The 21,374-nt window shown below is 49.2% G+C and overlaps 1 long non-coding RNA gene across 1 annotated transcript; it reads left to right on the top strand.

The window, feature by feature from the left end:
• The first annotated feature begins 9,603 nt into the window (after positions 1–9,603).
• LOC119098171 (uncharacterized) lies at positions 9,604–14,766 on the top strand. Its single transcript, XR_005094223.1, has 3 exons — positions 9,604–9,707; positions 10,659–10,758; positions 14,627–14,766. It is a non-coding gene; the product is annotated as an uncharacterized LOC119098171 (long non-coding RNA).
• The last annotated feature ends 6,608 nt before the right edge of the window (positions 14,767–21,374 follow it).

Below are 21,374 nucleotides of genomic sequence, written 5' to 3'. Positions count from 1 at the left end.
TACGGAAAACGGCGGATCAAGTGTAAGGAAAAACGCGTTTCTCTTTATTCGCGCGGTGGGTATAGCAAATTTGTCCATGTTCATCTCCCATTCCCAATGTAAGCTGCAGAAGGAAGCCACCACCTCGGGATGCAGCTATGCATCTCAAACCTGACCAGAATGAGAAGGTGCTTTGGGCATGGTTTCACACTGGTGTCATATCTGTGAATTGTGAACTGTAATATCTCTTATGTACGCTTGTTTTATTTTGTGGCTGTTAAGAATTAACCTGCTCACGAGCATTTCGAAAAAGCTATCCTGCGACTTGTGACCAGGGGCATACTCAAGAGAGCACCAGGGGACGTGCCTCCCGTATCAATTATCTACACGCGTTGATACATGGGAATACATTTTGGCTATAAGATGGCGGTAGGCGTGAAAAAGCAGGTGGATTGAAAACGTGTGATTTTGTACGTAATGCTAGGAATTTTGAGCGTCTGTGACGCGCTTCAATGAGTTGACAGGGAAGTATCCTACCTTTTTGCACTTTCTATGCTTGATGAAATCAGACGGGTCCGATTTGATCGGAATCATCAGTTTTCTACAAGTCCTCTCAATGGCTCAGAATTTTGATTTGAAGTCTAAGTAAAATATTCCGTTCGCGTGTTTCGCCTTCGGCTCTTTGGCACACACGGTACGTTCAAAGCCACTTCTGTATTTGGTGCGCGTCCCAGGCACTCCATACAGTTCGCTCCGCCGGCGCGTCCGTCCTGGCGCCGGCGGCTCTCCGAGTCTTCTGCTACCGCGTCCTGCTCCCCTGGGCTCCGCGGTCGCGTCTCTCGCACAGGGCGCCTGGGGCAGGAGGAGAGAAACGCGAGCACCTCAAAGCGGCGTTCGCCAAACTACGCAAACATTCACTGGCTAGAACATAAGTTTTTTCTGATGCCTTACATACAAGCTTTCGACGAGAGCAATGTCATCGAACTCCCTCCTCACCGCTATGAGAGTAAAGTTTGTATTTGTTCGGCTTTTTCCAACATGTGTGCTATACGTGATATCCTCAGTACATCCACTGGCCAAAATGTTTGCTCGATGAACCGTACGAGAGTTTGAAACCAGCTATTTGGGGAAGTATTTAAATAAGACATAATAGTTTTGATAACCGTTTAATAAGGTCAGCCCACGCAATTCCAACGAAATGTTGCACCATTGCTTTGGTTTCCCCCAAGGCGTTTCGCTTAGTGAATATTCGGAGGACAAGTTGGCTTTGGGAAACATTTTCCACTTTAACGCTCATTTCGTGCGAGGTTATGTTTATGATGCAGGTACACACCAGCCAGTGACGGATCCGGAGGCGGAAGGGGGGCGGGGGGCGTGAGGCCCCTCCTTGCGCCCAAAGGGCACCATAATCTCATGGTCAGGAGGCACCAAAATCTTAACTTCAGACTCACATAGCCTCTATTTTTTAAGACCCATCGAGTTTCAGGGGCACCGCAAATGGCCCCTAATTTTCATTTTCGACGGGCACCGAAGACCAAGGGCACCACGATAGGTGGCAGAGAACACAACAATGGTGTGCTCTCCACCCCAGTGAAATGTTGGCTTGGCTTGGCTTGGTGTTGGCTTGGCACCATGGGGTAGGAGGTACACAATGCTGCCATTTTAGGGCACCATAGCCCGTATGCTCAAGAGGCACTATATCCAAACAGGCCAAAATAAAGATAGTGCTAAAACTCTGATTTGGAGGGGAGCCAAAATCTCGGCGATCGCAATATTTGTGCCTTTCACCCTCATGAAATGCTACATTGGCCCGTTCCACAAAGAGGCATGGCGAGCTTCTTTTCCCTCGAACAACTCACAGCCCAGTCGAATGTCTACATGGCTGGAAATCCCGTGAGGTTGAGGATGGACCCCCCCCCCCCCCCCGGCTACAAAAAGCCAAAAATCTGTGGGGGTCGGGTAGATTTAAGGGCCCGTTGGGAGGGTCGTACTCGGCTCACGCAGCTCCATCAAAAGTGAGCGTGCTGAATGAAAACACTCCAGTTTAGTGTCTTTCGCAGAATAAAGGTGCAGAGTGACCATTTGCTTCCTTTAGATGCTCAGTAACACATGTGGCAACTTCGGCTCCCTCCGGCCGATCAGTGGGCTCTCTTGGATACCAAGGGATACCGCCTTTATAGGCTCGTAGGGTTTTCCGGCTTTTCAGTCCCTTCAGAATACCAAGTGAACCTCGGAAGTAGTCGAGGGCTCTTTTGCCGCTGTGTGTACTAACGGTTCTCTATTCGCTCATAGGCTGTTTAGCTGTTCAGGGCGTTTAGGGCCACTGAGAGGCTACTCGAGTTGTTGAGGAGCCCTTGACCGGTGGCACTTTCCTCTGAATAATCAGAGAGATAGGGGCGGGACAGGGACACCAAATGCCAGAAGGCATCTTGCGTTGGTCGAGACCCTCTGGCAACAAAAGGAGACATGAATAGGGTCACGGAGAGGCAATGGAACGCCTCCATGTCAGTGAGGAGACCCAGCACCGGAAGGGGCCCTCCATCCATTTCATCTAGGGCCAAAACAATCGAAAAATAGTCCTTCTGTTATTGATTGGATCCGGCACGCCAGAGACCCGCATGAGACCAGTGGAGCTTTTTATATTGTTGAGGGGTCCCTGCGTCGATCCAGTGTTAGGTGTTCCGGCCATAGGGCCTTCGGTGTCGAGGAGGGACCCAGCGTGTCATGTAACCCTCTGAGGACCTGAGGATCGATTATGGGTTCGGCCAACGTGATACAGAATGGTAGCCGGTAGGCAGCACGAAATGGGACGTAATGGCCCGTCAGCCCCCAATCGAGAAATATGTTCCCAGCTAGCATTCCCAAATGGGACCCACATTTGCTAAACGTGGGGCAACTGGGTTATTGACGTGGCCATGAGCTACAGGAGAGCTTTTAACTGGGCCCCAACCGAATATTTTCGCTTGCATCAGACATGTCCGTGCCCGGTACCGTCAGACCGGAATTCAGCACGGCGAGAAGAACTTACTCAGGAGAAGATGAGTGCTTACTTTCGTGGAGTTCATATGGGCCATATGTGGGCCAGCTAGGCTCATATCAACGTGGGCTGCAGATGGACTGGTATTTAGGCTTAACCTAGGGCCCAGATGAGCTGTCAATATGCTACATACGCAGTAAAGTTACCACATACATAATGTTGATGTGTGTGTATGAATCGCTTTCGTTGTCTTTAGCTTTTACGATATCGTGTATAATTTCTTTAAAGCATGGGACTCCTGCCTGGACCGGGGTCCTTACGGACTGAGCACAGGCTAGCTGGGCTCATGTCCATGTAGGTTGCAGGTAGGCTGGTATTTGGGGTCCATTTGGGACCCAGATGGGCTGCCCATGCACTACCGTATTTGAGACAGGTGCATTAGGCGTGCTACTTTGTGTTCCCATGTTGGATTCTTCCTTATCGTGTAAAAATGAATACATAAAGGAGAGCAGCACTGGTTGGGATTTATATGGAATGCAGGTGGGTAAGTTGGGTTCATGCCAACATGGGCCGCAGGTGAGCTAGTCTTTGGGATCCATGTCGGACCCAGGTGGGCTGCCCATATGCTGACATCTTTTACCTTGTGCGTCTATTTTTGTGCTTTGCTCTCCATGGCTGGATATTTTCTGATCGTATGAAAACTAGTTTGCAACAAGGATGACTGGAATGGACTCAGATCCAAACGGGCCGCAGGTGGGCAAGCTGGCCACATGTCAGCATGAGATGCAAGCTGGCTGGTGCCTGGGACCCAGCTGGGACCCAGATTGGCCGAGCATATGCTATCACGTTAACAATGTGCGTAATAAGTTTCGTGTCGTGTGCTTCCTGGTTCGGTTTTACCATGTGATGTACACATAAGAGGGTCAGCTGGCATGGATCTCGTCCGCATGGACTGCGCGTGGGCAAGCTCAGCTCACGCCAACATTAATCGACTCATTGCCATATCACTTGAGGCAGTTGGTGAGTTCCCTGTCGAAAGTTTGTACGTTAAGGGCATGGAGTGAGTCCTCCATTCACCTTCCACTAGTTGACGGGTCATTGATCGTGTTTGGAGCTCCCTCGGTAATTACGTGTATACCGTTGACCGGTCGCCCGCGGGGATCTCGGTGGTGGGGAGTGAGAGTTTCGCACCCCCTTCAGGGGCGCGAGGGCGGCGGTCAGCGGGCCGGCTGGTTAGGCGGACCAGCTGGTCAGGCACGCTGGCAGTACCGACCGCGCCGCTGACCGCTCTCTTCTATAATCATGGTTGGAGTTTCTGGTGGTTGCATGCAACTGATCAGATGGAGCTTTTTTGAGCCGCTTGCTATTAAAGGAGCACAGGCCCGGGGCGTCGTGCTTCAATTTATCGACAACTTCAGCGTCAGAAGTGACTAGAATGGGTGTTTAGAATCAATCGTGTCGCTGTTTGCAAGATAATGTCATTGCAGTCACCAACCGTTTTCAAGGACTTCCAGTAACTGGGGAGTTTTTTGTCCGTCCATGACACTGGTGGTTGGATCGTGCGATTGGCTAGTCGGCTGCTGACAGTATTCGAATATGTGCTGCGTCTGCTGAATGTAATAAGCCTGGAACCAGTGCTCCCAGCTGACAAAGGCTACCTGCTCGTTTCGTTGCTTACGATTTATTGTGCCCCCAGTCTTTATGAGGCAGCCGATACATCTGTATTCAACGGCATTTGTAAGTCAGGAGAGCATTCAGATACCCCGTCGTATTGCGCCGTTCAATTTTCGCTCACAATCCGTCGTTTTCTTGAAGATGGAAGCGGTCCATACGACCCCTGTCCTTACAAACTAAAAAAAAAAAAACAGCGCGTGGAAAATCCCGTGGATTGACTCGAAAGACATCTCGCAATTTGAAGCCAGTTTGATGCCTCTAAGTCCGCCTCTAAGCTAAGCTGCTGCGAAGCTGCGTCAGGCGCGTTCTTGGAGCGCGTTTGAACAGCATCTCTGCTCGGGCTTTCCCTGTTGCTGTATGTGGCGTATTCCTGTACTGGAACAACCACCTCTGGAGCTTCGTGAGCAGAGGAGCGAGGCGCTGCTTCCTGATTCCGGTTTTCACGAGCTTCACCATGTTTTCTGCTTGACCATTAGATGTAGGGTGAAGCGGAGGGGCGAAGGCATGGCGGATGCCGTTGGCGCTTGTGAAGTCGCTAAACTCTTTACTGGTGAAGCAACCACCGTTGTCGCTCACGATCACTACGGGGATCCCATGTTTGGCGAAGGTAATCAGTAGGTGGTCTACGGTCGTTCTTGTGCAGACGTCGTTGGTTATCCAGACGTCTGGCCATTTGCTACACGCATCCACCACGATCAGGAGCATCTTGCCTTCTATAGGGCCAGCGTAGTCAACATGTACTCTGTCCCACGGAGCGTCTGGGTACCTCCATGGTTGAGAGGGCACTTTAGGCGCTGCTTTCTGGTGTAGCTGGCATGCACCACAGAATTTGGTGAGCCCGGCCATGTCTGAGTCCATCCCAGGCCACCAGACGTTGTTGTTGATTGGAGTTTTAGGGCGCGTCGACTACTGCGGTCATTTTGCGCCCAGGGGCCACCAGACGTGACTGCGGGCACGACATTTCATAGAGCAAATGCCGGGGTGTCCTTCATGAAGGAGCTAGAGTGCCTTTTGGCGGCACCGTGGTGGCATCACCACTCGGCATCCCCAGAGCAAGCAACCGCCCTGGATACTCAGCTCGGCATTTCGGCACTGGTACGGCAGGAGAGCTGGCGACACCTCTGACTTCATCCGTACCGGGTGAAGTGCAGAACTTCAAAGAAAACGGCATCCCTTCTGGTCCATTCTCGAACAACGTTCACAGTTACCAGTCCATCAATAGCTTCAAGCATCTGGATGACTTCCATGAGCGGGGCTACTGCAGCCTCTGCCACCGTTTCAGAGGTTGGCAGGCGGCTGAGCGCGTCTGCTGCTGCATGCTGTTCGGCATTGCCGGGGACGTGTGCCAGCTGGTACTGGTAGACGTCCAGCGTGACCTTCCATCTCACCATATGTGGTAAGACGGCTTCTGGCAGGTTCTTGATTTTCCCGAGCAGCCCCAGGAGCGGCTTGTGCTCGGTTCTGAGCGTAAAGGGTCTTCCAAACATGAAGCTGTGGAACCGCTTGACGGCGAAGACCAGAGGCAGACCTTCACGGTCGATCTGACTGTAGTTCTTTTCAGCTTGGTTCAGAGTACGGGAGGCGAAGGCGGTTGGGCGTTCTCCTTCTGGTGTCATCTGAGAAAACACAGCTCCTAGGCCATAGGAGCTGGCATCTGCTGACACGATGCCTGGTGCATTACCGTCGAAGTGTGCGAGACAGGGAGCCTCTGACAGAAGAACCCTCGTTGCCCTGCAGGCGTCTTGTCGCACTGCGCCCCATCGAGTGACTGGCTCTGTTTACGGTTAGGTTGCAGCTACCGCAGAGTCTCACTTAACCATCCGGCTTCAACACTGTCACCAGGGGTGCATCCCAATGTGCTGACTTGCAGGGCTTTAGGATTCCGGCTTCGATTTGACGATCCAACTCCTCTTCCACCAGTGGCCGCAGAGCCTGGGGCACCGATTGCGGTTTGCAGGACACTGGTTTGACGTTCGGGTTTATCTCCAGGTGGGCTTTAGTGTTGGTTTTCCCCAACTCGGGCTTCGTCAGATTTGGGAACTTTTTCAGTATCTCTTGTGCTCTTTCCTCCAGTGGAGCCTTCACGTGGAAGATTGCATGCCAGTTGAGTTCCACCTTGGAGAGCCAATTTCTACCCAGCAGGGGCTTGCTGGATCCACGCACTACGATCAGGAGTAGCTGGACACCTGTGTCACTTTCTTGCACAATCACCTTGACTTCCCCTACCACATATTTTTTTTAAAGAAAGAAGATTTTATCCGAACCCTTCGAATGGATGGATTTCCGGGATCAGAGCTCACGCTAAGCAGTGCTTGTTGTGCGAGCCCTGACCCCTACCATCCGATCGCGCAATTCCATGTCAACGGCAGAATTTGGTGGCGAAAGCTTAACGTGCCGCAATGCTCGGCACGGTCCGTCCTGCCCTCTGACGTCAACTGACCTTTAGCGCGACCGCTGCCACCGGCCGCAGGCCATACCTGTCAGGGGCAAATAGCGAGCGCCCTAAAGCGACTCGAACCCACCCCGCCACGGGTGGGTGGGTCGGAAGGCAGGTGCTCTAACCAACTGAGCCACCTGGACGGACGGAGATGGGCTCACCTTTGTAGGTTTTCAGTCTCTGTCTGGATTCCTGCAATTTCCTGTTTGGCCACAGCTCGCGGAAGAGCTGTTCCGGCATCAGTGACACTGCTGCAGCAGTGTCGACTTCCCACTGCACTGGCTTTCCATCCACTTGCACTGTTGTCTCGATTGGACGGCTTTCACTTGCTGTTGTCCCCTGCATAGACATGTTGATCCTCAGAAGATGCTCCTCAGGTGGGCTTTCATACTGGGCTTGCAGATTGTGTGCTTGGTCCATCTGTTTTTCTCTGCTAAAACCATGCTGACCTTTGTTGTGGCATGCTGTTTGAGTGTGACCCCGTTTTCCATAGTGAAAGCAGTCCTGCTTTTTAAAGGGGCGCTCCCACTGGCCATGTTTCGGGCTGTTGCATCTTGTGCATCTTTCTGTGTTCGGGACACTGTGAGTGGGCTGGTTGCGTTGGTGCATCTTCTTTTGCACCACGTTTGGGGCGGGCTTTTGTTTTTGCACTACGTTTTGTGCCTGGACATTTGCCTGTGGCGCGGCAAATCTGTTGTGCTGGCGGGGTACCTGAGGCGAGCCACAAATGCGTCAGTGGACTCACCTTCCATTTGCATCGTTTGACGGAACACATCGCACTCGTAGTTTATATTTTTCTACGGAACAAAATATGACCTGAGCTGCCTGCGCATCTTTTTGTAGACATCATCTGCGGCCTCTCCCGCGACAGACGGGGACTGTGGCAGCGTTTCTTGCGGATCAAATACTCCAGGGTCAGCAAAATGTAACAAGTAGACTTTCTCGGGCAGACCTCACGCGCACAACTATCATATAACCACAGAGTGCATGGCGTTGGCCAAGGTCATGTCTACCTCTATATCTGCCCTTTGCAAAACGTATGCTTGGCACAAAAGAGGCAGTTTGGAGGTGATTCTGGACGCAGAATTCGAATACTCCACTGAAAGCATGTCATATTCGAATGGATGAGGTTACAGTAGGTCACGTTAGGACATGCATGGTCATATGAGGTCATCCAAAGGTCAATGACCTATATGGTTAGCAACGGATGGGCTAGATGAACGAATGCGACGCGTTTAACCACTTCCTCGTTGTGTTATTGAACCTGATGACGGATAATGTCATGTACCATCGTGCCTCTTCGCAGTTTATTGTAAATACATCAACAGACATCGAAGGTGTCCTGTCCTAGCGTCCTCTGGTGTATAGGGTCCTCAAACGGTGCGCGAGGACCTCGGGCTGATGTTCCGGGCCACGGCCCCACGTGACGCGATTTTAGGTGACTTTCAGTCAGTTCTTCCGGCCCTAATGCCCTTCAATCGGCCCTTGATCGTCGGTTCCGATGGACCACCGGGGGCTCTCTTCGAGCCTCATCGGACACTGTCTTTGGTGGCCTCGGGGCTCCTTGCGAACACAAAACCCTCCGTTAGGCGCTATGGGCGTCTGAAAGATACCGGAGCTCGACCAGTGAGCATCACTGGCTTCGGCTGTAGCTAATTGCCAACTGGGCCCTCAGGCCCATACCTACACGATCGGCATGCCTAACCGACATATGAGCCCATGTCGAGTCAGGGGTCACCGATCGGTGCAAATGGACCTTAGACTGTCATTTGAGGGCCCATCCCCGCAAGCCAAGGCCGCTGAATGAGACCCCGACCAGCCCTTCGTGCCCTTCGACCCTTCAGCCGGGCCCTTGATCGTCGGACCCGGTAGACCCTCCAAGCTCCTCGGGCCTCCACGAACGCTGCTTCTGGCTGAATCGGGCCCCTTGCCAACACAGGGCCCCTTTAGACGCTGCAGGGCCCTGGTAGACGCTGTGGCCAAGACCAATGCAAATCGCTGGCTCCGGCGTTGTCCCTGCTTGGGAAATGGGCCCCGAGGCTCATGCCGCCACGGAGGCAACTGCGCAATACTGGTGGTGTCTGAGCGACAAATAGGTCCTTTCTGCTCAGGGGACCCCGAATCATCGCGTATGGCCCTCTGGCTGGCATGTGAGTGGCGGCCCTGTGGCCGGGGTTCTTGAATACAACTTCCGGCCGGTCTTTCGCATCCTTTGGGCGCTCAGATTGGGCCATCAATCGTGCTTTCCAAACAGGCTCTACGGGCCCTTCGGAACCTAAGGGGGGGGGCGCCCCGTAACTCCGTGCCCGCGCTGTTGATGATAGTGGGATGGTGGGTTAATAGTGCTGTGCAATAGCAATAGACTGTGTTCAGCACGGAATTATGTTTTAAAAACGCTCCGGAAACCTTTAGTTTTCTGTGTGGTTTTTGATCTCATAACTAACCTGGACACATCTGCGCGCACCAGCCTTTGCCATCCAATTTGACAAAAAGAAATATTTCGTCTTTTGGAGAATGACAACGCTGCCCGTCCTTTGAACCGATTCCGCTGTGACCTGTGGGTGCACCGGCGGCGAAAATGCCGTTTGCATCGATTTGGTACTCTCATCCTCGGAAGTATGGTGCAGGATCCCGTTGCTGGTAAATATGACGGCATACTTGTATGCTTTTGGTATGGTTTTACGAAGGGTATTACCATGTATTGTCGTTACATGACATTCGCGGCATTCATGGCGGTCGTTGTACATAATCATAGCATTCCAAACATGATCATATGTCATTATGCTGGCCTGCAATGCATGTCAAGTGTTGATTTAAGTTTACATGTTTTGTATTGCATCATCGATTTTTTAGTTTGATTTTACATGCCAGTCCTTACTAGCCTGGTCAATGCAGTGTGTTTGGTTACGTTATGTCTACAATGTTTTTACAACTGCATTTGAAGCAGCATTGTTTGTGTTTGTATGCATGATGTCCACTTCCTGATGTGGAAGTTGCAAAGAAAGCTGTCATTAATGCATGATGCACCTATTTTTCACCTTTTGCTGGCCTGGAGTAAGCAAATGTTCTCTGTGAAGAAACTTGTTGCACCATTTCTGTGATGCTTACCAGGTAACAGAAAAAGAGGTGATAACTCAATAGCAGGCTGATTCAATCCTATATATTTTCATTGCATATATACCATGTGTATGTGCATCCATACATTTATGTGTATATATATATATATATATATATATATATATATATATATATATATATATATATACACACAATGTGCACAATGTAGGGAAAAGATAAAGCCAGCTATTCCAGGGAGCTAGAATGGTGCAGGTGTGCAACCCTTTCACAGTTTGAACAGGGAAACTAAAGATATAAACATGGTCTAAATAGTTTTGTCTGCCTCATCAAGTTATGGAGTATAAGAGTTGTAGAGTGATGGTTTTTCAGCACATTGATGAAGTGATAGTAATCAGTCTTTGGCCTATTTATCATACACATGAGTTAATTATATTTTCCAGAGTAATCAATTTTTAGATAACGCCTAGGTCTTACAAATGATTTTACTATGTATAACAATGCCCATTTTTTCAGTCGGGCCTGCTCCAATCGGCATGGCCTGATCCGGAAGTATGGCCTCAACCTGTGCAGGCAGTGCTTCAGAGAATATGCCAACAACATTGGATTTAAGAAGGTACAGTCAATGTATCATGATCAAAGACTGGTATGTCCATTATGCAGTTCAGGTAATGGGCTGCTACTCTGGAGGCTCTGCATACAGTCCCTACCAAGGATGTTTATTTTTAGCTCCTATTGGTCATCTATATATTCCAGTGAGGAACCAGTAGTAAGGACTAGATATTCTGACTAGATATTCTGCTGTTATTTTGGTTCAGACAGATTAGACCTTTAAGTCAGCCTGGATCTTGCAACATTAGCCAACCCACAGGGGAAGCTTCTGCTGACTTGCCCATGTCAGGAATTATTAGTCCCAAAGTGGTGAGAGCTGCTCTGAGTTTCAGTTTTTCCCAGCTGTGCTCTAAATCATTCATTAAAATCAGCAACATTTTGCAGGCAGGCATAATTTTGTGCAGCATCATTGACATTTGATTGTTGCTGCATGTCAGGTAACACTTAACTGTGTCCATATCCTCCAAGTGTTGCTGCAAGTCAGTGTAATGCTTTACTGTGTCCCAACCTTCCAAGTGTTGCTGCAAGCCAGTGTAATGCTTTGCCATGTCCCCATCCTCCAAGGATACACAATGTTTGCATATGCTGGTTGCCCAGATATTGGGTAGATCATTAAAATGATACTCAAAACTAAGGTATGCAAGCTGGATACCTTTGGTAACCAGTGCTAAAGGCTTTGATCAACATGTATGAAAGATAAACTCATGAGTTGAGCATACAGAGCAACACCACAGTAGTATTTCACTCCCTAACTAACCAGTAATTTTTACTTGCAAAATGGCATGCTGTGAGTCTGATCAGGCTCTGCATTTGTAATCAACCTCATTGAATTGTCATTCACAGATATTTTATGAGGCCCAGTTTATGCCCATTTAAGTCACTGCCCCACTTTGAAGCTTGGTTTTAAAGAATGTGATATTGGCATCTTTCCAATTGGTTGCTAACACACTTGTTCAGAACATGTTTTGAACTTCATTATTTGGGTGTGAAGAATGTCTTACTTAGGTGATGCTACCAGTTTTCCAGCATCCTGACAGCCTCTGTATGCATTAGATTGGTTATTTACCATTGTCTGTGGTGTCCTGGTCCCAACCCAAACATTTAACATGCTTGGGGATTTGCAGAGTGTGGATGCCTAGATGCTGGGTTGACTGCGGCCTGGTTTGGTGCTGATTGGTCAATCCTGAGCAAGGAGAGGAGCAGTATACTGGTAGCCCAGTCATGTTGGGATTATATGGTAGAAAATGGCATCCCTGTCCTTGAAGTGCCAGAATATTTGCACATTGGGTCAGATAACTGAGCTGAGTTGCACATACAGCCCTTGTGTTTGCTTATATCATGCTGTTAGTTGCATGTCCTCATGCTATCTGGCTGTGAGGATTGTTCTGTATTTCACAAGGCATGGCAGGGGATGGGAAATGAGAAGCAGAGATGCTGGGCAGGATGCAGTCACGGCACCCACTGAACCCAGCAAGAGATTTTCCAAGTGTAACCACCCCTTTCATATGGGGCCTGTGGCTAAGTTCTCATCCACTCACTCCATTGTGGAGTGAGAATGATGCCATCTGCCTGATCCCCAATGCCAAAAAAGTCAGGGCATGGACATTTTGTTTTTATGAGCCAAAATGGTTGTATATTCCATGTACTGCTGTTTGCACACTTCAGCTTTTTCTTCGGAGCTCGCGCGTGGCCGGGTGCACCAGAGGTGGTGAATGTTCGAACTTTGAGGTGTTTGACCTCATTTCACCATCAATATATTGACATTCGGTCCCGAGCATTTAACACAGCAAAGCTCCCCAAAGAACCCACTTATTCTGTCAATTTCGTTACTCTTTGTCTCACCGGCTCTTGAGATGATGGTAGGAGCAGATCACCCACTCCCCCCCCCCCCCCCCCCATCAACTGCGCGCGTTGGAACCAGCTATCTGCTGCAGGACTGTGAAGCAGAGGAGTGTGTCATAATTCAGTTCAGGCACTACGTTGCCCACGCATCGGGCTGGAGGCTCTTCATCTGACCCTCAGCTGACTGGGTGGCGGCCGTTCCTAGCAGATCTCGGTCGTGGAGGCTAAGATTGAATTGGCGGTGAACACGCTCAAAATCACGCGTCGTTCCGCGCAGCCGCGTCCTGGCGAGCGGGTTTCTACGCTTGGTTTTGGGAGCTGGAAAAATCGTGTCAATATCAATGTCGGATGATAAAAGGATTGTACTGTTTTGATGCGTCGTATTGATTTCCGACCTGTTACCACTTCGGCGCATAAGGGCTGTCGGTAGTGTGATAGCTTATGCGTCTGCGTTAAGCACTGCACGTTGGGGAAGCCAGATATACGGGGGTTCGATTCCCCGTGGTGCCGCCCTTCCTGCCGGGGTCAGAGGGAGGTGACGCCATATAGCTGCACCAGCTGAACACGTCATTAAGTTTCAATGACACAAGCACACATACCCATGCACGGCACGTAACGAGAAGTTGCGTCAAAACGAATGTCATCATTTACTGGAAACCATTCAAACGTATTTTAAGGTCGCTGGTCTGAGTGCCACTTATTGGCCATGTTCGCTACGCGTTTGCATCCTATCCATGGGTTTTGCCGTCCATTGTTGTGTCTGTGTTAATTGTTCGTGGCTGTTACACTTTGCACTGCCATGATGGCTTACAGGGCAGTAATGTGATCAGGGGTGTGGCTGTCTTTCGGTATGTATTTTCGGCTCCACCCTCCTTCCTCCCCCATCTTTGAGAAGAGCGAGAGGCTAAATTCAGGGAGAAGCCTCTTTTACATTTTGGTGGTAAATGTAAACCATTTTCCCCACCCTCCGACCCTTGCTACGAGGCTAGCCCATGAGCACCAGTGTTCTGATATTCGGCCAGTTGGGTGGCGGGGATGTCGATATTTTTTCGTGCTACACACCCCAGTTTGTGGCTCACTGTCTGCTACGCCTCCCCTTGCTCAAAATTAGCACATCAGCATCGAACTGAGCGGCTGTCAATCCAGTATCCAAGTGCCTCAGGCTTCATAAACGGGATGAGCAGGTCACATGTCTGGGTTCGGTGGTCAGAGGGCAATGGAATAAGGCCAACGAATTACGCGGGGGGAGGGGGTGCTGGAGGGCACAGATTCTGGTAGCGTGAAGTCGTATTGCATTCTGCATATAAACATGTTGAAGGTATTTCATGAGATATGATAAAATAAGTTCAGTTATGACAATGGCATACTTTTAATGTATCGAGATATGCTCCTCAACGCGTGATTGTTTGATTACGTCACGGTGCCTTGCACAACATTGATTGCAAGCCAGTTGATGGCCGTGTTATCCGGAAATCATGTTCGCGAACGTTAGATGTGAACCACTGGACAATTCGTGGTCTTGATAGCCGCATGGCTACTGGAATAGTAGGATTTGAACGGCATTGTGGCACCGTAGTTACTTTGGTGGGATTGAAATAGTCTCCCCGAAATAGTCTGCACGTCTTCGCGGACGTGTAACTCAGAAACTAGAGGAGTCTATGCCTCAAGAAGAGCAGGGCTGTGAACTGTATCGAATGATGTTGAAGATGACTTCCTTAGTTCTAAGCCCCGTTCAGATGTGGAACTCACCCCCCCCCCCGCCCTTAACTCCGCACGCGGCATCATTGTCTTTTTCCTCTTCTTTGCCTCATCTCCGCCAATAATCATTCGTTTCATGTGGTAATGTCGTACGTTGACGTACGTGTTACGCGTAAGCCGTATTTCGCTTGTAGTACCGCTTTGGATTCATATCGGTTTACGCCTGTTATCCCAGTGTAGTGATTCACGCTGTACTAAACATAGGTCTATCGCATGGATCGTACGTAAGCTGTGCTGCAGCTTAAGCTTACTTTGGTTTTGTCTGTTTTCAGCTGGATTAGGCCGCTGCACGTGGGACGTCGGACTCGTGTGTGTGCTGCATCAAGTTAAGACATGAAGTCTTGCTTTGTAAGTGAGCCGATTTGATGGATCAAATACACGTGGCTGGTGTCCTTTGAAACCTGGCTGTTTTTGTTGACTTTTTTGAATTGCCTGTGGAAGGAAATAGCTTCACTAGACGAAGTCCCTCCACACTCGAAATGTTCGCCAACATGAAGGCGCTGACGTCTGAGAAACGCATCGTTTTAAATGTAACAGACCGGGCCTGCGGTTTCGATTGTGGGGGATATATGGCACGCCAGTCAGAATCACCGCGCCAGCCCCAAATGCTCGATTGGGTTTCAACCACCTTGTGTGACCATTACTGGTCACAGCGCTTCGTGAGAAACGGTTGAGTCGCGTTGATCACAAACAGGTGCCTGGAAGCGCGAGAAGTTTACCATGGGTTGAAGCTAGTGTGCCCGGACGTGCGCGTGAGGTTCGTAGGCTAGACGTAGTTGCATGCGTTGTTGAATTGTCCCACCCGTTTCAAATTCCCGGGCGAAGACGACGCACTTATTGTCGGCATGCGTTCTTACGGACGACGCATTACCAGCTGCATGATATCGGTAATGCGTAGCCGGGGTTTTCTTGGAAGTGTGGGGGGGGGGCAAGTCGGAAAAGCGCGATATGACCATTGTAGTCGGTGCGCCCCAAAGCCTACATCATCAAGTAGGAAAGACAACAGTAGCAGGCAGGGGTGCCGGTAGTGTAGTGGTTGGCGCGTCTGCGTTGGCTACTGCGCGTCTGGGAAACCAGAGGTACGGGGTTCGATTCCCCGCGGTGCCCGCCCTTCCTGCCAGGGTGAGAGGCAGGCGACGCCATATAGCCTCAGCAGCTGAGTGCGTCGTATAGCCCCAATCACACACACACACACACAACAGTAGCAGGCATGGTTACAGTGTGGCAATATGGTGAATTTTTGTATAGCAAGCCCGTGAGGGAGCCAGTCGCCCGTCTTACGCAGTTGAACCGAGTTGCTTCAACACTTACGCAGCGTTGGGGCTAACAGCATGGAATACTTATTCCCAAACTTATTCGGAATACCTTACGTCCCGTAATCAATGTGTATACGCTTCAGTTTTTGCGCACATTGGACTGGCCACTGCTCGGAATGCCTGATAGGTTCACGAATTATATCCCGTGGTCTCCGTGAACGCGTAAACGGAAATGCCTTTCATTGTCCTGATGAGGTCACTTTTTATTCGCGATGTCGGGTACGCCAGTCTAAAATGCTTTGCTGAAAGCGTGGCAGCTATGGACAGTATGAATGATGTTAGTTTCTTAACCAGGGGACTGCAATATCGATTCCCAGATAGTCACGTGGCAATACATAGTAACCGTTGAATGGTTAGTGATCGTGGCATCGGACACAACAGAGAAGTACATGTTTTGTGCAACGGTGCTGTTGCCCGGGCAATTCCGTACCAATGCATCGTGAATGGGCATTGAGCTGTCCTATAATTGATGGCATGAAGCAGTCTGTCGGGCATTAGGGCGACCCATCAATCAGATGGAACCTGGAAGGGCAGCTTGGTGAAGCCCAACTTGGGCCCATCTGGGGTGGTTAAAAAGGCCCCGTGTGGGCTAGTTATATGGGCCCATCTTGGTTGCTCATGTGGGTCTCGGCTGGACAAATCCATGTGGGTCCCAGCTGAACATGCCCACGTGGGTCCAACTGGGCAGCCCAGGTGGGCTCCATGTGGGTCACAGTTGGCCCCATGTGAGACCCAGTTGGCCATGCCTGCGTGGGTCCCAACTAGGCAGCCCAGGCGGGTCCCATGTGGGTTCCAGTTTGCACCTATATGTGCCCCAGATGGGCTGACCATGTGGGACCCAGGTGGTCGCCCATGGCGTGCCCACATGGGACCAAAATGGGCAGCCCTTATGGGCCCCATGTGACTGCCCATTTCGGACCCACATGGGTTCCAATTAGACATGCGGGTTGGGGTATGTTACCGTCTGGTCCCCGATCTCTAATAAGAATGGATTCACTTCTCTTCTGTCCGGATGGTCCTGTGCTCTGTAGATGACTTTGAACTCTAAAAGGGGTACAAGGTCCAAAATAACGTAAGTTGAATGCATTTGCGGGGAACATTATTCACATAGATGGTATATATATATATATATATATATATATATATATATATATATATATACATATATATATTGCCCACTTTTTTGGAATCCCTTTTTTCTCCTGGTTATTTCAGGGGAATAAGGCTAAGAGTGCTGTCTTATCCAGGGGGACCTTGCGTTTTTCACTGGGGAAAAGAACTGCTGATCTTGCCCATCCTTTTTCCGAGACGCATGTCCTCACAAGTTATGTCCACTTTTCTCTGCGGTCATCATTTGGACTGAATCTAAGAAAGGAAGCCCTTCAGTTCCGGGTTTCGGTATGATGTACATATAGATGGAGAGAGAGAGAGAGGGAGAGAGAGAGAGAGAGAGAGAGAGAGAGAGAGAGAGAGAGAGAGAGAGATATATATATATATATATATATATATATATCACATAGATCGATGAACAGTGGTAATAGCCTCATTCCTCGGAGAAAACCAGAAGAATGGAGATACAGATGCTCCATATATATATATATATATATATATATATATATATATATATATATATATATATATATGCATCCATGTATATGGAGAATCAGCTTATATGGAAAGTTCCCTGAATTTCAGCCTGAGCGTGCTTTGTCTAAAAAATGATCACCGAAGGAGATATCCTGTTTTGTTGTTAGCATTTCGCAGGTGTTTAATACATCTGATACAAATAGAGTGCATGTTCTCCCAGACCCAGTCTTTGACCCTTCCATGTTTTTCACACAGTTCACACTTAATTTCGCAACAATTTGTTGCGTGTAACCCCCTTGAAACCCAAACTCCCATAAATTACATCTACTGCCCCCCCCCCCCCCCCCTCCCTGGGCACTTAGGCTTCGAGATAGAAGACCTCAGTTAAAAACTTTTAGCTTATTGTCGTTCTTCCAAGGTAAGCGTACTCGTAGTTTAGATTTCCTAACGATTCGTTTGATTTCCCAAAGCAAGTGTTCATCTGTGATAGGTAACGTCAAGAATCCGCCGTCCGACAAGGCGTAGTCCCTGAAAAAAATCGGATGGGATCAGCAAGCAATTTTGAATTTACTTTCTATGTCCCTATTCATTAAAGCATGTAGCCCAAATATCAGTACGGCAATCCCTTTTTTCTCCTGGTTATTTCAGGGGAATAAGGCTAGGAGTGCTGTCTTATCCAGGGGGACCTTGCGTTTTTCATTGGAGGAGAAGACGAACTGTTGATCTTGCCCATCATCTTTCCGAGACGCATGTCCTCACAAGTTGTGTCCACTTTTCTCTGCGGTCATCATTTGGACTGAATATAGGAAAGGAAGTCCTTCAGTTCCGGGTTTCGGCGTTATGAGCTCACAATTTTTACGTTGAGTACGGGAACTTCGAGATGTCAGGAGGTACGGGTTTAACGGCATTGTGCTGAACGGGCATATCGACGGTATTCAATATTACGAACTGGGCTCATCCGCAACAGCTTATGTCGTGAAGATAATCACGGCACAACAAATGGATGCTTGTATTTTAGTTATCTTTATAAACGTCTCAAAGCCTCTGAAATTCATCATTCCGATCTGCATTCTGTTTTATTTCAAACACGGATTATTTGCGGGGGAAAAGCAGCCACTTTCGGCCACCGTACCTGCCTGTCACAGTGCACACAGCACGCGCCCACAAATGGCGCCGCTCCTAGGCCGCTCCCGGGGGCTGCGGGAAGGCAGCGACTTTAAGTGGCCCTTGGGGTTCTCCCGGAAGTATCAGTTACTGAGGTGGAAGGTATTTGATTGAACGGCATGATGGTAGTGCTCCAGAGATGTCTAAATTTGATGATCCCAGTCTGCTTGTGCTAAAACAGCGCAGACAAATGTATCTTCAGGGTGGGTGGAAGAAAGCATGAGGCCATGCCACACACCCCTTGGGACACTCATGAACCACCCCCTTATAACACAACAAAACTTCATTTTGAAACCCGCATAGCCTTCATATCCAAGACTTCCCAAGACGCACCAAATTCTAAGGACATAGCAAAGGGTCACAAATTTCATTGTATGGAGGCACCAAACTCCGAAGCACTGCTTCATGTGTACCGTGTTCGTTTCACAAAATCCTGGATTGGCCCATTCGGCAAAGGAGCACTTAACCTTTATTTCCGACACCTTAACGTTTATTCTCAAGAGGCGCCAATTCCAGAGAGCCCACGAAGGGCTGCAAACCTTCATTCTCAAGAGACGCAGCAATATTGTGCCTCCCACCCCGAACGAAGTTCTGGAAAAGTTCCTCGAGCAGGGTGCAGCAGAACGTTTATTTTGAGGCACTCTGACCTTTCTTCGCAGAGGGTTTTCTGCGTGCCTTACCATGATGTAAATTCCAGATCTCTACGTTTTTCGACGTTCGTCAAAATAGCGCCAACGCTTTTTTAATTTTGAAGGACCATAACCTTCATTTTCCAGAGAAGCCCAATGCCAGGGGACACCTGAAAGCTCCCAAACCATTTATTTTCAAAGGACAAATAAGTTTGAGGGGAAATTGCCATACCTATGGTGACATCGATGGAATCATGGATCGACCAATTTGGCAAAGGGACGCCTAAACCTTTATTTTGCATTATCAAAACATGGATTTCCTACAGGCAATATGTCCAAGCGGACCGTGGAAAGGAGTCACGAAGCCTTTGTGTTATGGGACACCACATTTTTTTTTTTTGCTTTCCATTCCAATCAAAACCTGGATCTAGCCTTTCCGCAAAGAGGGACCACAAAACGTTTATTACAGAGTATCCTAAACATTATTTACGCGAGCACCCAAAGCTCTGATTTTTCTGAAAACATGTCTGATAATTTTTGATGATATGGAGTTCCCCATCCTTTAAGCCTAAGCTGGATATTGAGGGGTGACCTTGAGAGGTCAGTTCTTTTTGACGCAACTCGGTGGTTGCGCTTGAAAATACTTTGATGTTTGCAACTTAAACTGGCCGGAAATTTTTGATCACGTGGAGTTTCCCGACCTTTGGCCTTGACTTTGACCTTGAAGGCCACACGATAGTGCAAAATGAACAGCGCACTTCATTTTATCGTGCCATTATTGACCATAATATTTTTTAGAGAAGTCAAAACTCTTCCCTGAACGAATCGCTGAATAAATCGCCAGCTTACGGACGAAGCGTCATAAAGCTCCAAAGACGCACATACATTCCTTGTGAGGCTGGTGACTTACAAAGTGCAAGTTTTTGTGGGTTTCGTGTTACGTAAATCTTTGGTATCGTGTCAGATAAGCGTCTCTATTTAATACCAAATTAGGTGTCCCTACGAAATCGTAGCTTACATCTGCTTCAAAAAGCTAATAAGGTTATGGGAAACCAGTTTCCACGCTGCGAAGGCCGAGCAACATTTAGCGGCGGGCCAGCCGAATATTGGGGAGGGGGAGGGGCAGCCCAACATCGGGTAGGTCCAGCTCAACATTGGGGGTCTTGCCCCGCCCCGCCCCCCCCCCCCCCAAATAGGTGCAAGGTTCCATCCCTGGCCTTGTCTATTAACTATACTGTCTTTGAACTGGCACCATTGGTGGCGTATCGATTAGGGCGTTGGTTTTGGTGATAGAAGTGGCCGTTCTCGTTGTGCAATCAATTATGACCTCTGTCTTGGGTTTTAAGTTTGCGACAAAACTAACTGGACAACCAGGGTGGTCAATTTCACCACCAAAATATACCCTAATCACCAACTGAGGTGGGAAGCCGAAACGGCCAGTTTATCACCAGAGGGTTGAGATCACTATTGTGCCGGTTAGAATGTGGTAAAGTAAACCGATAAGACACCAGAGATGAAACCTCCAATTACGGGTGGAAAGGCATGAGCAATCGCCAAAATGAATAAAATTTAGGGCCCTGAAAAGCCCCTGTTCCGTCCTAGAGTCCGTGGCTGGCCAGGCCCTTCCATTGTCTTATCGTGGACCATTTCATTGAAATTTCTCGTGTTTCCATTCCACGTCAGGCAAGGGGACCTCGACCAACGCAAATGGCCCTCTGACCTTCAGGACCCCGTCGTACTCCTTTTCAGCCAAATGTGCTGCTGCTCGACTAGAGGCCCTTGCCGACACAGTCTGTAAAACACTCTGAGGCTTGATGCAGGGTGCCACCTTGTTTCAGGGGTCCCGGCCAACGCAGGAGACCCTCAGTAACAATTACGGACACTGGCCTTGTCCCTGCTTCGTCAATGGGACTCCAGGGTCCGAGCCGACTTTGAGCCAACTGCTCAGTATTGGTAATCTTGGATCAACATAGACGCCTTTATCATCCTGCAGACCCCCTACAGGCGCCACGGGCCCCTTAGACTGACCATTGAGGACCAGCATTTCGCCCCGGAGTCGCCCCGGCCAGCCCTTCTTTCCCTTAATAGTCTGTGCCGATGGTCCCGAAAGCTACTCAGGGTCTAGCGGGAGGATATGTCCCCTGTGTCCCCCGCCACCAGCTGGCTACGCCCCTGGGTGTGTAATGGACGAAACTCAGCGGCAGTCAAATATTCTAGATTCTGGTACAAATTCTTCATTTCATACTAAGTCTCGTTGATTTGTTTTACCTATTTGGTGAAAACCAAAAAAACCATGCATTACGGTTAACAACTCCGTTGTACCG

This window comes from Pollicipes pollicipes, unplaced genomic scaffold, assembly GCF_011947565.3.
Source record: "Pollicipes pollicipes isolate AB1234 unplaced genomic scaffold, Ppol_2.1 Scaffold_2555;HRSCAF=2994_pilon_pilon_pilon, whole genome shotgun sequence".
NCBI lineage: Eukaryota > Metazoa > Arthropoda > Thecostraca > Pollicipedomorpha > Pollicipedidae > Pollicipes > Pollicipes pollicipes.
This window is presented reverse-complemented; position numbering and strand designations above follow the sequence as displayed.